At 37.9% G+C, this 14,936-nt stretch overlaps 1 long non-coding RNA gene across 2 annotated transcripts in view; it reads right to left on the reverse strand.

The window, feature by feature from the left end:
* Positions 1-228: 228 nt before the first annotated feature.
* The window catches only part of LOC139182717 (uncharacterized), a 170,170-nt gene continuing 155,462 nt past the window's right edge, over positions 229-14,936 (reverse strand). The window contains exons 7-8 of one of the 2 annotated variants that reach the window (XR_011566247.1): positions 3,200-3,228; positions 229-1,385 (exon numbers count right to left, since the gene is read on the reverse strand). This is a non-coding gene — a long non-coding RNA (uncharacterized lncRNA). Of the gene's footprint in view, positions 1,386-3,199; positions 3,229-3,259; positions 8,013-14,936 lie in introns of those variants that run through there. The other variant, XR_011566248.1, reaches the window with a different exon arrangement.

Below are 14,936 nucleotides of genomic sequence, written 5' to 3' on the forward strand. Positions count from 1 at the left end.
GAGTTCATGGTCTGAGCCACAGTCAGCTCCTGGTCTTGTTTTTGCTGACTGTATAGAGCTTCTCCATCTTTGGCTACAAAGAATATAATCAATCTGATTTTGGTGTTGACCATCTGGTGATGTCCATGTGTAGAGTCTTCTCTTGTGTTGTTGGAAGAGGGTGTTTGTTATGACCACTGCATTTTCTTGGCAAAACTCTATCAGTCTTTGCCCTGCTTCATTCCGTATTCCAAAGCCAAATTTGCCTGTTACTCCAGGTGTTTCTTGACTTCCTACTTTTGCATTCCAGTCCCCTATAATGAAAAGGACATCTTTTTTGGGTGTTAGTTCTAAAAGGTCTTGTAGGTCTTCATAGAACCGTTCAACTTCAGCTTCTTCAGCATTACTGATTGGGGCATATACTTGGATTACTGTGATATTGAATGGTTTGCCTTGGAAACGAACAGAGATCATTCTGTCGTTTTTGAGATTGCATCCAAGTACTGCATTTCGGACTCTTCTGTTGACCATGATGGCTAGTCCATTTCTTCTGAGTGATTCTTTCCCGCAGTAGTAGATATAATGGTCATCTGAGTTAAATTCACCCATTCCAGTCCATTTCAGTTCACTGATTCCTAGAATGTCAACATTTACTCTTGCCATCTCTTGTTTGACCACTTCCAATTTGCCTTGATTCATGGACCTGACATTCCAGGTTCCTATGCAATATTGCTCTTTACAGCATCAGACCTTGCTTCTATCACCAGTCACATCCACAGCTGGGTATTGTTTTTGCTTTGGCTCCATCCCTTCATTCTTTCTGGAGTTATTTCTCCACTGATCTCCAGTAGCATATTGGGCACCTACTGACCTTGGGAGTTTCTCTTTCAGTATCCTATCATTTTGGCTTTTCATACTGTTCATGGGGTTCTCAAGGCAAGAATACTGAAGTGGTTTGCCATTCCCTTCTCCAGTGGACCACATTCTGTCAGATCTCTCCACTATGACCCGCCCGTCTTGGGTTGCCCCACGGGCGTGGCTTAGTTTCACTGAGTTAGACAAGGCTGTGGTCCTAGTGTGATTAGATTGACTGGTTTTCTGTGAGTATGGTTTCAGTGTGTCTGCCCTCTCATGCCCTCTTGCAACACCTACCGTCTTACTTGGGTTTCTCTTACCTTGGGCGTGGGGCATCTCTTCATGGCTGCTCCAGCAAAGCGCAGCCATTGCTCCTTACCTTGGACGAGGGATATCTCCTCACCGCCGCCCTTCCTGGACCTTTAACGTGGGATAGCTCCTCTAGGCCTTCCTGCACCCGCGCAGCCACAGCAAGAAGACTGTATTCTCTTACTTCTTCACCTTTGTGGATACTTTTTCTCTAATATGGACTGACCTCTTCTCTCCCTGCCCTGCACAACACATGTTAATTATTTAGGACTCCCATCTCATATCACTTATTTTCCCCACCACATTCTGTCCTTAATTAAGCCTATGTTAATTGCTATCTATGTGCCAAACTTATGCTAGTTGTTTTCTTTCTTTAATAGAATCCTATATTTGTCTCTTAGAAGTTACTATATTTGATTTTAATGATTTTCCAGTCACTCATTTCAGTCCAAGCCCCATAATCAGTGATTGTCTTTCATCCTTTATTCCCCCAATACTTTGCAAAAAACAGAGGATATTAAGTTTCAATTGTGTTAGTTGAAAATAAGGGTAATTTATTCAACTAAGCAAAGAAAAAGGCTTTGGGCTCCAGAATGGAAGCAATGGTGCTAGAAAGGATATGTGTTTTTAAAACATGACTTTTAAAGCCTTAAAGTGATGCTATGGACTTTTATAAAACCTGGACTTTTGCAAAGCTATGAAATCCATGAGTAGAATTAGCAGTAGAATAAAAGCCTCAGGCTGTTATGGATTTGTTTTATAGTGAAAAGTAGGACAAATCAACCTACTTCTCCTCTCATTAAGGGATGACACACTTTCACCATGCCCAAGCAACGGCAATATGGGAACACTGGAATTTACAGCACCTTAGCGGTCAAATCTTTTAGAATAAACCATGAAATTCATGAGATGCTAGCACAAAAATTCTCATCTAAGAGAAAGAGCAGTTCTATAATGTAGGCAGAACACCCACGACCTCGATTTTAGTCAAGGAAATTGAAGCCCAGTATCATTTAACGCCTTGCTCAAAGTTGCACTGCTAAGTAACAGATATAAGCGTCACACTTAATTTCTGAAACTAAGTCCATCATGCTCTTTCTCTATGAACAATACCAACATCCAGAATTCACAAAGATAACCAGTAGTCATAACTGCTTCTGGATATGTATCTATGTCTGTTTGGGATGGGGCAGGAAGCAGCAGGGAAGTGGTAAACAATGAATAAATATCATTCTGACATTGAAGTACTATATTAAGGTGAACTACTTTTAATCATAATTTTCATATATTATATTTATAGAAATAGCTATAGTTATATCTTTTAGTCAGAAGTAAAGTGTCAAATTGAAGAAGGAAATGGCAACCGACTCCAGTATTCTTGCCTGGAAAATCCCTTGGACAGAGCAGTCTGGCAGATTACAGTCCATGGGGTTGCCAAGGGTTGGACATGACTTAGCAACTGAACCAAAGTGTCAAATGGGAAAGATCCCTGGGAGGAGGGCATGATCACCCACTCCAGTATTCTTGCCTGGAGAATCCTATGGAAAGAGGAGCCTGGTAAGCTGCAGTCCAGTGGGTCAGAAAGAGTCAGATACAACTGAAGTAACTTAGCACACAAAGTGTCAAACAAGCTAATGCTATGGCTCTTACATCTTCTGAAATTAACCTTTTCTGAAAATTGAAACTTACTCATTGGGCCAAAAGCAGAAATGACATAGACTTTACCCTAGGTAACTACATTGATTAGCTAATGAACCAAAGTTACACCCAAAAGTAAATGTTGGTTTTAAATGGTTCCCTGAATGTCCAATCACCAAATACTTTGCAGAGAAAATCTGTAAGATAAAGACAACAGAAAAACACAAAGAAGTCCAGAAACTCAGGAGGAAAGTGAAGAAGCTATAAGAGGTACTACAAAATGACAAAAAGCACAAGCAAAGATATAAGTTCTTCCAACTCAGAAAGAAAGGGGATCCAATTATTTACATAGAACCCATGCTAGGAATTAGGGTGAAATGGTAGACAAGAAAATGTCACCTTGAACAATTATACTCACTGGCTTCTCTGAAGACATAGGCTAGCTTCCTGAAAAAAGAGAAACAGGAAATCTGGCTTTATTGCTTTCATGTTAGTGCAAGAAGAAGTCAACAAAAATATTCTCAGGAAGACCTGAAATTACTTGCAAACTCAGTAGACTGACATTTTAGGAGAAATTATTATTTTGATATACAGATATTGTAGGCTTAGAGATTTAGGAGTGGTTATTTGAGGCACTATGAGATTAAGGAATCACTCTTCAGTATTTAGTTCATATTCTTAAGAGACTGGTGTGCACAGAATGTTAATGTGGATATAGTGAGAGTAATCATTATCAACACAGCTCTTCCTTAGTTGAATTTCCTGAAACAGTGAATTGGGGAAGGGTTTTCAGAGTGAGAATGAGCATGATAGCCCTGTTGATTGTCACTGACACACATGGTGGACCCTCCAATGGGTCTAATCTTCATAACCAGCCTCTGTACCCAAGAAGTGGAAGGGAGAATGGCCCCATAGTCTCATTGTAGAGAGAGAATTCCAATAAGCAACAATGTCTCTCCTGAGTAGAAGACAGAGAAGCAATGTGCTGTTCTGAGTAATCATGGAATCAATAAACTTCCATGTTCTCCTCTTATAAGGATTGATTGGTAGTTATTATCCTAGTGAATTTAAATTTGTTAACAACAAAATTCTATAGGGTCTTGATACTATCTTGTAGTACCTCCTTGGAAGAAAAGTTCCTAGGAAGAAAAGCTATGACAAATCTAGACATCATATTAAAAAGCAGAGACATTACTTTGCCAACAAAGGTCCATTTAGTCAAAGCTATGGTTTTTCCAGTAGTCACGTATGGATGTTAAAGTTGGACCATAAAGAAAGCTGAGCACTGAAAAATTGATACTTTTGAAATGTAGTGTTGGAGAAGACTCTTGAGAGTCCCTTGAACTGCAAGGAAATCCAATCAGTCCATCCTAAAGGAAATGAGTCCTGAATATTCATTGGAAGGACTGATGCTGAAGCTGAAACTCCAATATTTTGGCCACCTGATGCAAAGAACTGACTCACTGGAAAAGACCTTGATGCTGGGAAAGACTGAAGGCAGGAGGAGAAGGGGATGACAGAGGATGAGATGGTTCGATGTCATCAATTACTCCACAGATATGAGTTTGAGCAAGCTCCGGAAATTGGTGATGGACATGGAAGCCTGTCGTGCTGCAGTCCATGGGGTCACAAGAGTCGGCCATGACTGAGCGACTGAACTGAACTATCTTGTAGGCATAAACTTGTATGATTTGATCAACCATCTCTCACTAAAAAGCAAGATCACCTTGAAATCCACAGCAAGAATTGTACATGCAAATTACAGTGAAATAATTAAGCAGTTAACTTGGTTGGAAAACATTTTACCCACCAAACAAATTTTATAAGTCAATCAACTTTATTAAATTGAGAATAAACAGCTAATAAGAGAGCACTGATTTCAACAGGCTCACACTGTTGTAGAGCACACTTATCATCACCTATTACTCCTTAATAAGTAGAGCAGTGAAAGTATCACTATAAATTAGCTTCAAAGTCCTTAAGAGGTTTCAATGGGAGAGGGGAAGGAGACTGTAAAAAGAACAGAAAGGATAAAGTACAAATGAGGGCAAGCCTTGCCAGCGATTCCACTGTTAAGAGAAAAGTACAAAGAACCTTGAAGAGGAAAGAAAGAAGTAGTGGGCCATTAAATTCAGAGCAGCAAATTCTGATAAAGTAAAGCAGTGGCAGGTAAATAAGAGGTGGGTTGAAAATATGTAATTAGTAACAGTCATGAGTTTCAGTTAATAACATGGCAATTAACCTCAAAATAAAGTAGTTTTATTAGTTAAAACAAATTATTTCTCTTCTTCACATAGGGGTTCAAAATACATTATTAATGGTATCTCTCTCTCTCCCTCTCTTTTTTTTTTTTTTTTTTTGGCTCCTTGGTAGATGTTTTCCCATTATTCCAACTACCAGTTGCATTTGCCATTCCATTTTCTTGACCCACATTAAAATTAGGCAAGTATGAAATTAAAACTCCAAACATTTTCAAGAGCTATTTCAAATTCAGAGATTTATATCCCTTGCAAAATGGGATTTTGACTTTGACGCTGGTCTGGGACATGAGATCCCTAAGAACATTTCAATAGAGATATGAAAGAGTTAGGGTAGCATGGAGGGAGAGTAATTTTTTAAAGTACCTGAAAGTCCTTTGTGACTAACTTCTCCAGGTTATTTATGTATGGAGCATTTGACAAATTCTAAATAGGCTCTAAGTAAAGCAAAATGGACTCTTATTTTCTTGGTAGCATTTAACTTTTATAATGACATGGGTATTGGAAAACAGATACCCCTGTGGTTCTTTCCATACTCAAAATCTAACCTAAGTGCCACTCAAGGTCATAAAATGCCCTCTAAACCCAATGACAACATGAAAAGCATACAGACAATCCATATGCAGGTATGCGCTATCTCCAGCTTACTCTGAAATCCAAGGTGGAGGGTGTACTTCTTTATTACTTAGAATAAAAAATGCCTTCTCGATTAATATTTTGTGAAAATAAATGCCTAGATATACCTCTTGTAAAGAACAAAATTTAGAAAGAGCTTGAAGGTTAGAAATAAAGATGATCCACTTAATACAAATGAGGTCAGGGTCCCTATACACAAGGAGCTTTTAATTAAGCAGAGAAGAAAATTCACACATGATAAAGAATCCCTTTCCCATACTCTCTCTCTCTCTCTCTCATACGCACACAGAGACACAAACACACACATGAACATCAAATTAAGCCAGAAAAGTCTGCTTTAATCCTGTCACATATATTTAAAAGTGAGCATTCCCAGGCAGACAAACCTGGATTGGATCCCAACTGTGATACTTGCTACCTGGATAACTGCCTTCTACTTACTTAACCTTCCTCAGACTTGGTTTCCTCAATATAAATTTGAGAGAATATTGTTATTTCCTGCAAAAGGCCGTTGTGAGATTTAAATTAGAAAATGCTGAATACCTATTATAAGGGAAGCTGTTGTGTAGTTACTAGACATTCAGAAGAGGAGTCTTCTTTAGTGCAGGGCATGCTGTGTAACATGTTCAGTTGCTTAGTCATGCCCAGCTCTTGCAACCCCATGGACAGTAGCCCACCAGGGATTTCCCAGGCAAGAATACTGGAGCGGGTGGCCATTTCTTTCTCCAGGAGATCTTCCCAACCCAGGGATTGAACTTGTGTCTCCTGCATTGGCAGGTGGATTCTTTACAAGTGAGCCACGTGGGAAGCCCTTTAGTACGTACACATATGATTAACCTCTGCAGCTCCATGGATACTTTCAGCCCTCACTCCTTTCTTAGTTCCTTTAAGAAGTCAATCTATGAGGAAAGCTGTGAATTAAAATATATCTCCTCTATTGACATTCCCCATCACCACTGCCACCATCTCAAATACTTCCTTCTCTTTTTCCCACAGATGGTGGGCCTTAATCTAGCCAATGATGCCCGGGAAAAGATAGAATCTCAGTTGTACTCCAAACTTTCTCTAAAATTTTTGCTTTTGATTTGTCTCCTTAAACCCTCGTCCCCTCTCTCAGTCAATCATCATTTCCATTAACTCTCTACCTATAAACAAACAAACCAAAATCATTGCCTTCATTATGCAAACTATTTTTATTTTCCTTTTCCCCACCACCAGTCTTCAGTGGAAGATGTCTCACACCAGTTCTCCTTCTCTGTAATGAATTCCAGTCCCAATCCTACAAACCATTTTTACATGCTCATCATTTGCTTCTCTGTATCAGTTCAGTTCAGATCAGTCACTCAGTCGTGTCCAACTCTTTGCGACCCCATGAATCGCAGCACGCCAGGCCTCCCTGTCCATCACCAACTCCTGGAGTTCACTCAGACTCACGTCCATCAAGTCGGTGATGCCCCATCTCATCCTCTGTCGTCCCCTTCTCCTCCTGCCCCCAATCCCTCCCAGCATCAGAGTCTTTTCCAATGAGTCAACTCTTCGCATGAGGTGGCCAAAGTACTGGAGTTTCAGCTTTAGCATCATTTCTTCCAAAGAACACCCAGGGCTGATCTCCTTCAGAATGGACTGGTTGGATCTCCTTGCAGTCCAAGGGACTCTCAAGAGTCTTCTCCAACACCACAGTTCAAAAGCATCAATTCTTCGGTGCTCCTGCTAAAAAGATTTGCACCTTGAAACGTCGCTCATTTCCATCCTATCTCCACATGTATGACTGCATCATCATCATCCCGTTGCTCCTCCTCATGCATGTGAATATACCATCTGAATAGAACACTAGCTAGAGACTTTTACTTATATTCAGTCCATCCTGCTAGTTCCTTCAGCAAAGTTCTCTAGCCCCTGGCACACACCTCTCTTGAGCTCTTCCATTACATTTCCTTCAGCTGTTGCTTTATCCTTGGCAGCCTGTGAGCATTTCCATCACTGTCAGTTGGGGCTTCCCTGGGTGGTGGTTCTGCTTCATTTGCTCTGGGAGGAAAGGACCTTGGAGCCATTTGTCATCACCAGTAGACTTTCTTCAGGTTATACAAGTAAATTCCTGACCAGACAGCTGTTACGTTTTCAAATGAACTATAACCTTGTCTGAATTTTCTTGTCATTTTTATCAAATTTCAATGATACTGTAAGAGACATAAAAAATCTGCATATAATCAAACTCTACCTATATATTTTTGAGGTTATAAAAAATGTTGACCCGGTGTTATTGTCTGTTACTGAATATGAAACAGCTGTGCCTTGATTTACTGTGTTTTCAAATCTGCGACATCACAGAATACTTTTCTGCAAAAATAAAAATAAAGGTGATAATACAATTATGTAAAGTTTAAAAATAAAATAAAATTTTAAAAAAAAGTTGATAGAGTGCCACTAGTAATATAATACATGCTTTAATTTTGTTATTAAGAGGAGCCTGTATTCTATGCACAGACATAGCTGGGTAAATAGGAGCTGATCTCCTTTGCTGTAAGTGGCTATCCTTATAAAAGAAAATACATTTGAAGTACAACTGGAGATATGGTGCTTTGGTCTATACCACAAATTAGACATAATCCTGGCCTTTTAGAAATTCACAGAATGGTATTTTCATAAATGTCTGTTTAGGTAATAGTACTTACAAATAATTTGACTTGAGTTTTCTTTAACGTTAGTGATTTTATTTACAGAACATGTCTGAAAAATTAATGTTTTGCTTCTTTTTTTTTTCTTGGCTGCATGGCACGTGGGATCTTAGTTTCCCAAATACGGAATGAACCTGTGCTCTCCTGCATTGGTAGCACAGAGTCTTAACTACTGGACCACCAGAGAAGTCCCCTTGCTTTGTTTTGTTTTGCAAAGTATGTCCTCTGACTCTGAGTTATAATAGAGAATTGTAAACTTTAAATGATAGATTTTCAAATCTTATAATTTATTTTTCTTATTTTTATTTTTTCTTATTTTTATTTTTATTTAGACTCTGAGTTATAATAGAGAATTATAAACTTCAAATGATTGATTTTCAAATCTTATAATTTCTTTTTATTATTTTTATTTTTTCTTTTTATTATTGAAATGTAATAGACATATAGCTCTGTATAAATTTAAGGCATACAGCACAAAGATTTGATTTATATACATCATGTAATGATTACCACAGTAAGTTTAGTGATTATCATCTCATAGAGATATAAAATAAAAGAAAAAATAACAATAGTTTTTCTTGTCACAAAACCTCTTGGAATTTACTCTCTTAAATTTTATGTATAACATACGGCAGTATTAATTAATCATGTTGTACACTATATTCCTAGTATTTGTTTATCTTATAATATGAAGTTTAAATTTGATTTCCCTTTTTTAATGAGTTTGCTTGTTTGTTGTTTTTGAAGTATAATTGTCCAAGCACATGTTATCCCTCTTACACAACACAGCAATTTGTTATCTCTATATATTTCAAATATATTACCACTTAATCTTAAAAAAAATTGTGAAGCCCAATTTTTTGTAGCTCTATTTATTCTATTATAAAGAAATTTATATATTTTCATTTTATCAGTAAACCCTGATAATTAGTGCCAATAGATTTCAGTGTAAAGGCATCTTTAAGTGGAAAAATTATTTTAAAATTATAAAGAAACAATTTTTTATAAATAGATGTTTTGTATACTTAATGACCATTTACACAAAACTATATAATATTAGAAACCCATACTTTCTTAGCATCATATATTAAACCTAGAAATATAAATAGTTTGATACAAATGTAAGCATATTTTAAAATATCTTAAAATTGGGATGAAAATAGCTATTGCCCAGTACTATGCATTGATATAGTCATCAAACAATTACATGTGAGTTGTTAAGCAAAGTGTTTTGAAGTTTTTCCTTTCAACTTTAAACATTTGGGCCTACCAGTTTTGTTTGTTTTTTTTTTTAAGACAAATACCATGTGATTCCACTCATCTATATTTAAGGTTGTCAGATTCATAGAAACATAAAGTAGAATGGTGGCTACTAGGGACTGCAGGAAGAAGAAATGGGTAGATGTTGTTTAATGAGTAGAGAGTTTCAGTTTCGCAAGATGAAAAGTTACAGAAAGCTGCTGACAAACACTGTGATACTTAACACGACTGTACTATACACTTGACAATGGTTAAGGTGGCAAATTGTGTGTGTTTTTTTAAATAACACTTAAAATTTGTTTAAAAGACAAAATGAAAACAAAACAAAATAAATTAAAAACACCCCACAAAAACTCATATATAGATCTAAATGCCTTTAATTCTGTACTGTAATTTAATTTTCTGCTCTGTGATAATATTGATAATCATGTTACCAGAAATACATAAGATAGAATATGCAAAAATAAACTATGGAATAAGGTAACTTCTGCTCAGTTTGAAGAGGGACATTTTGTTTTTTATTAATTGTGAAGTAAGATCTCTTGTGCTGAACTGTGAGGTCACTCTATTAGACTCTCTCTACATAGGAAAGAAGTGAGGTGTCTTCAACAAGATGGAAAATCTAGCTTTTATAGTAAGTAAGACTGAACTTCATAAATAGTAAAAGTGCTTATCCCTTGATACAACAGGAAAAAAAGAAGGTTCAAGCAAGCACATTAGCTTTACAGACATCATCCATGTCATTAAAATCTCTATTAAAGTATACCTGCCTCTTTTACTTGCTTAAAGCTAAAATAATAATACAAAGAAAGCAAACCAAAAAAAAGATTTTAATTTGCAAAAATAAAAGATATATTTTAATGATTTTAGAAACAGCCCATATCAGCAATCTTATTTCTATATTTTCCTAATAATGACTTGTGATGGCATAGATTTCCACACGAGAGGAAAAGTAAATAGTCAACTTCATCTGTCCCAACCTGAGACCAGATCCTTCCAGCTGGCATTTTCCAATGAATCAGAGAAAATATATGAACCGGCTAAACCACTGAGCCATAAAATCCACTTATAAAAAGCAAGTTATTTCACACTATGAAGGCAATATGGGTAAGCACTGGCACTTACTGAGCATCTTTACATGCTCAAGTCTGTGCAAGGTACTTTACATACATTACATTATTAAATATTAAAAATTCTATGAATTAGGCAATAATATTTTTCATTTTAAACCAAGGTTTAGTGAGCAGAACATGAACTCACCTACTTCAAAAATCTACATGCTTACCATTGCATTCAATATGTTCAAGAGCTTTCTTTTTTTCTCTCTCTGATTTCATTATATTCCAATCCTATTCTTTCATTTGCTTAATTCATCCCCAAGATTCATCCCCAAGATACAGTCCCTGCATGGGACCATATATTATTCATACACAGGCTTATTTATTCTTATATGAAATAGATATAATTTATTTTAAAAATTGCTTGAAATATAGAGATTCAATAGATCCATTAAAAATTACTTTTTTCTTTTTGGAATGAAGCTATTTATCAACACTCATCACATGAAACAAGGCTCTGTTAATAAATGAATCACTCACAAAAACAAAATAAAAATCTTTTCACTGCCACCACACCCTCATCTTCATAGCTCACTGTATTCCTTTCTGCTAAATCTTTTTTCATATTGGCTGTACACAGTCATAGTTCTTCCTCTTTATGACTAGAAGCAAGATAATTCCATTCTACTAGTGGAAATTTTAGGAATTTTTTATTTATATTTGTTCATTCATATACTCAAAAAATTGTGAATAAGCATTGAGTCTATGTCTACAATTAAGAGTGACAAGCCGGGGCTTCCCTGGGGCTCACAATGTTAAAGAATCCACCTGCCAATGCAGGAGACACGGGAAGATCCCACATGCCGCAGAGCAACTAAGCCCGCGTGCCACTACTGTGACTAGAACCTGGGAGTTGCAACTACTGAGTCCATGTGCCATAACTACTGAAGCCTGACTGCCCTAGAGCCCATGCTCTGCAACAAGAGAAGCCACCACAGTGAGAAGCCATCATAACTAAAGAGTAGCCCCTGCTCACTGCAATGAAGACCTAGCACAGCCAATAAATAAATTCATTAAAAAAAATTTTAATGCACTGTATATTCTTTTTTAAAAAAGAAAAAAAGTGATAAGTCTGATTTCTAATACTAACTAGTGTGGATGCTTTGACCAATTTTGGAGACAACTGTACAGCCATTTAACCCAACTGTTTATTATTGTTAGCCTCTGTGTTGCTAATTCTTTTTATTTAATACTCCCCAAGAGGACATTTATCCAATACCCTATATTAAATATTGATAATTCAAATGTCTACATTTTCTATCTTACTGCAAAACTAATTTTCATAGCCCCCCATTGCTATGTGGTTCTTATTAATGATTGAGATGTAGAATTACATAAATGGCATAAAACTATCTAGGTACTTATCATGATATTAGGTAAACTCAATGAAGCTTCCAAAGATAACAGGGCACTGTTTTCTGTTGTTGTTTTGCTTCTCCCTAATTTAAAGCACATAAAACTTGAGACTAGTTCTCATGTAAAAAATTCGACCATAATTTCCTGGAAGTTCAGAATACTTAAAATGATGACAAAAGTATGAGTTTGGGATGTGAGGCATGTCTCATAAGTTTAGCACATCTTTTTGTCTAATTTTCAGGAGACTTTGTGCTATATCTTCAGGCAACGTTCACTCGACTCTTGATTGTTGCTATATGCTTCCTTCACCCATTTGTGGCTAGCTCAAATCTCCCACATTAAAGATAAATAAAACCAGCTGAGTCAGACACGACTGAGCGACTTCACTTTCACTTTTCACTTTCCTGCATTGGAGAAGGAAATGGCAACCCACTCCAGTGTTCTTGCCTGGAGAATCCCAGCCTGGTGGGCTGCCGTCTATGGGATCGCACAGTCGGACAGGACTGAAGTGACTTAGCAGTAGCAGCAGTGTTAAAAACAACCTATTCTTTTGTTTTGTTTTACTGCCACAAAATCCTCCAGACCAATAAACTTGAGAAACTATACGCTAGGCACTGGCTTGGATAAGTTGACCAAATATGGCAGAAGGTGTAGAAAAGAAAGAAAAAAGAAAGAAAATGAAGTCACTCAGTAGTATTCGACTCTTTGCTACCCCATGAATTGTAGCCTACCAGGCTTCTCCATCCATGGGGTTTTCCAGGCAAGAGTACTGGAGTGGGTTGTCGTTTCCTTCTCCAGGGCATCTTTCTGACCCAGGGATGGAACCCGGGTCTCCCGCATTGCAGGCAGATGCTTTACCATCTGAGCCACCAGGGAGAAGGTGTAGAGGAAGGAATTAATTAATGTGGGCAGAATGGTTTTCCAACTCCCACAAACATACTCCACAGACTATAAAAATGACTTAGTATTCCTTTTCAAGATGCCTTTGATTTCATTTTAAACTATTCACTTGTTGAATAGTATTGGCGTGGAGAAAGGATAAATAAGAGAACTCTGGGCAGTGAAACAATATTTCTGCCTACCATTGCAATATCTTTTTGCCTTTTCATACTGTTCATGGGGATCTCAAGGTAAGAATACTGAAGTAAATTGCCATTTCCTTCTCCAGTGGACCACGTTTTGTCAGAACTCTCCACCGTGACCCATTTGTCTTGGGTAGCCCTACATGGCATGGCTCATAGTTTCATTGAGTTAGACAAGGCTGTGGTCCACGTGACCAGTTTGATTAGTTTTCTGTGAATGTGGTTTTCCTTCAGTCTGCCCTCTGATAGATAAGGATAAGAGGCTTATGGAGGCTTCCTGATGGGAGAGACTGACTGTGGGGGAAACGGTCTTGTTATGATGAGCGGGGCCATGATCAGTAAATCTTTAATCCAATTTTCTGTTGATTTGCAGGACTGTGTTCCCTCCCTTTTGTTTGACCTGAGACCAAACTATGGTGGAAGTAATGAAGATAATGGCAACCTCCTTCAAAAGGGCCTGTGCACACACTGCCACACTCAGTGCTCCAGGCCCTGCAGCAGGCCACTGACAACCCATACCTCTGCCAGAGACTCCTGGACACTCACAGGCAAGTCTGCGTCAGTCTCTTGTGGGGTCACTGCTCCTTTCTCCTGGGTCCTGGTGCACACAAGGTTTTGTTTCTGCCCTCCAAGAGTGTGTTTCCCAATCCTGTGTAAATTCTGTAATTAAAACCCACTGGTCTCCAAAGTCAAATTCCCTGGGAGTTCTCAGTCCCTTTGCCAGATCCCCAGGTTGGGAAATCTGTTGTGGCTCCTAGAACTTTCTTAGCTGTGTGAGAATTTATTTCGTACAATAAATTGGTATAATGAATCATGGCATCCAGCCCCATCACTTCATGGCAACTAGATGGGCCCCATCACTTCATGGCAACTAGATGGGGAAACTATGGAAACAGTGACTGACAGACTTTATTTTCTTGGGCTCCAAAATCACTACTGATGGTGACTTCAGCCATGAAATTAAAAGACGCTTGCTTCTTGGAAGAGAAGCTATGACGAACCTAAACAGCATATTAAAAAGCAGAAACATTACTTTGCCAACAAAGGTCCATCTAGTCAAAACTATGGTTTTTCCAATAGTCATGTGTGGATATGAGAGTTGAACTATAGAGAAAGCTGAGCACTGAAGAATTAATGCTTTTGATCTGTGATGTTGGAGAAGACTCTTAAGAGTCTCTTGAACTGCAAGGGGATCAAGCCGGTCAACCCTGAGGGAAATCAATCCGGAATATTCATTGGAAGGACTGATGCTGAAGCTGAAACTCCAATACTTTGACCACCTGATGCAAAGAACTGACTCACTGGGAAAGACCGTGATGATGTGAAAGATTGAAGGCAGGAGGAGAAGGGGTTGACAGAGTATGAGATGGTTGGATGGCATCACTGACTCAATGGACAGGAGTTTGAGTAAACTCCTGGAGTTGGTGATGGACAGGGAGGCCTGGTGTGCTCCAGTCCATGGGGTCACAAAGAGTCGGCCACGACTGAGTGACTGAACTGAACTGAACCACTGCAATATCAGTTTACCTTTTCCACTTTTCTCCACCTCTTACTCAGAAACAGGTTAAATGACCAAAGAACCCAAATAGACAAAACTAGCCTCAGGAGGGATTTAAGCATAAGATGACTCATCAAAACAAGTAACATAATTAATTATTCCATTTTTCAGATCAACCTGTTAGCCAAATTCAAACAAACATGATTTGACTATCTACAAAGAGGCACTGACCCAAATGACAGAGACACACATAGAAGTATTACAGGCTTATT

This window comes from Bos indicus, chromosome 4 (genome assembly GCF_029378745.1).
Source record: "Bos indicus isolate NIAB-ARS_2022 breed Sahiwal x Tharparkar chromosome 4, NIAB-ARS_B.indTharparkar_mat_pri_1.0, whole genome shotgun sequence".
Taxonomy (NCBI): Eukaryota; Metazoa; Chordata; class Mammalia; order Artiodactyla; family Bovidae; genus Bos; species Bos indicus.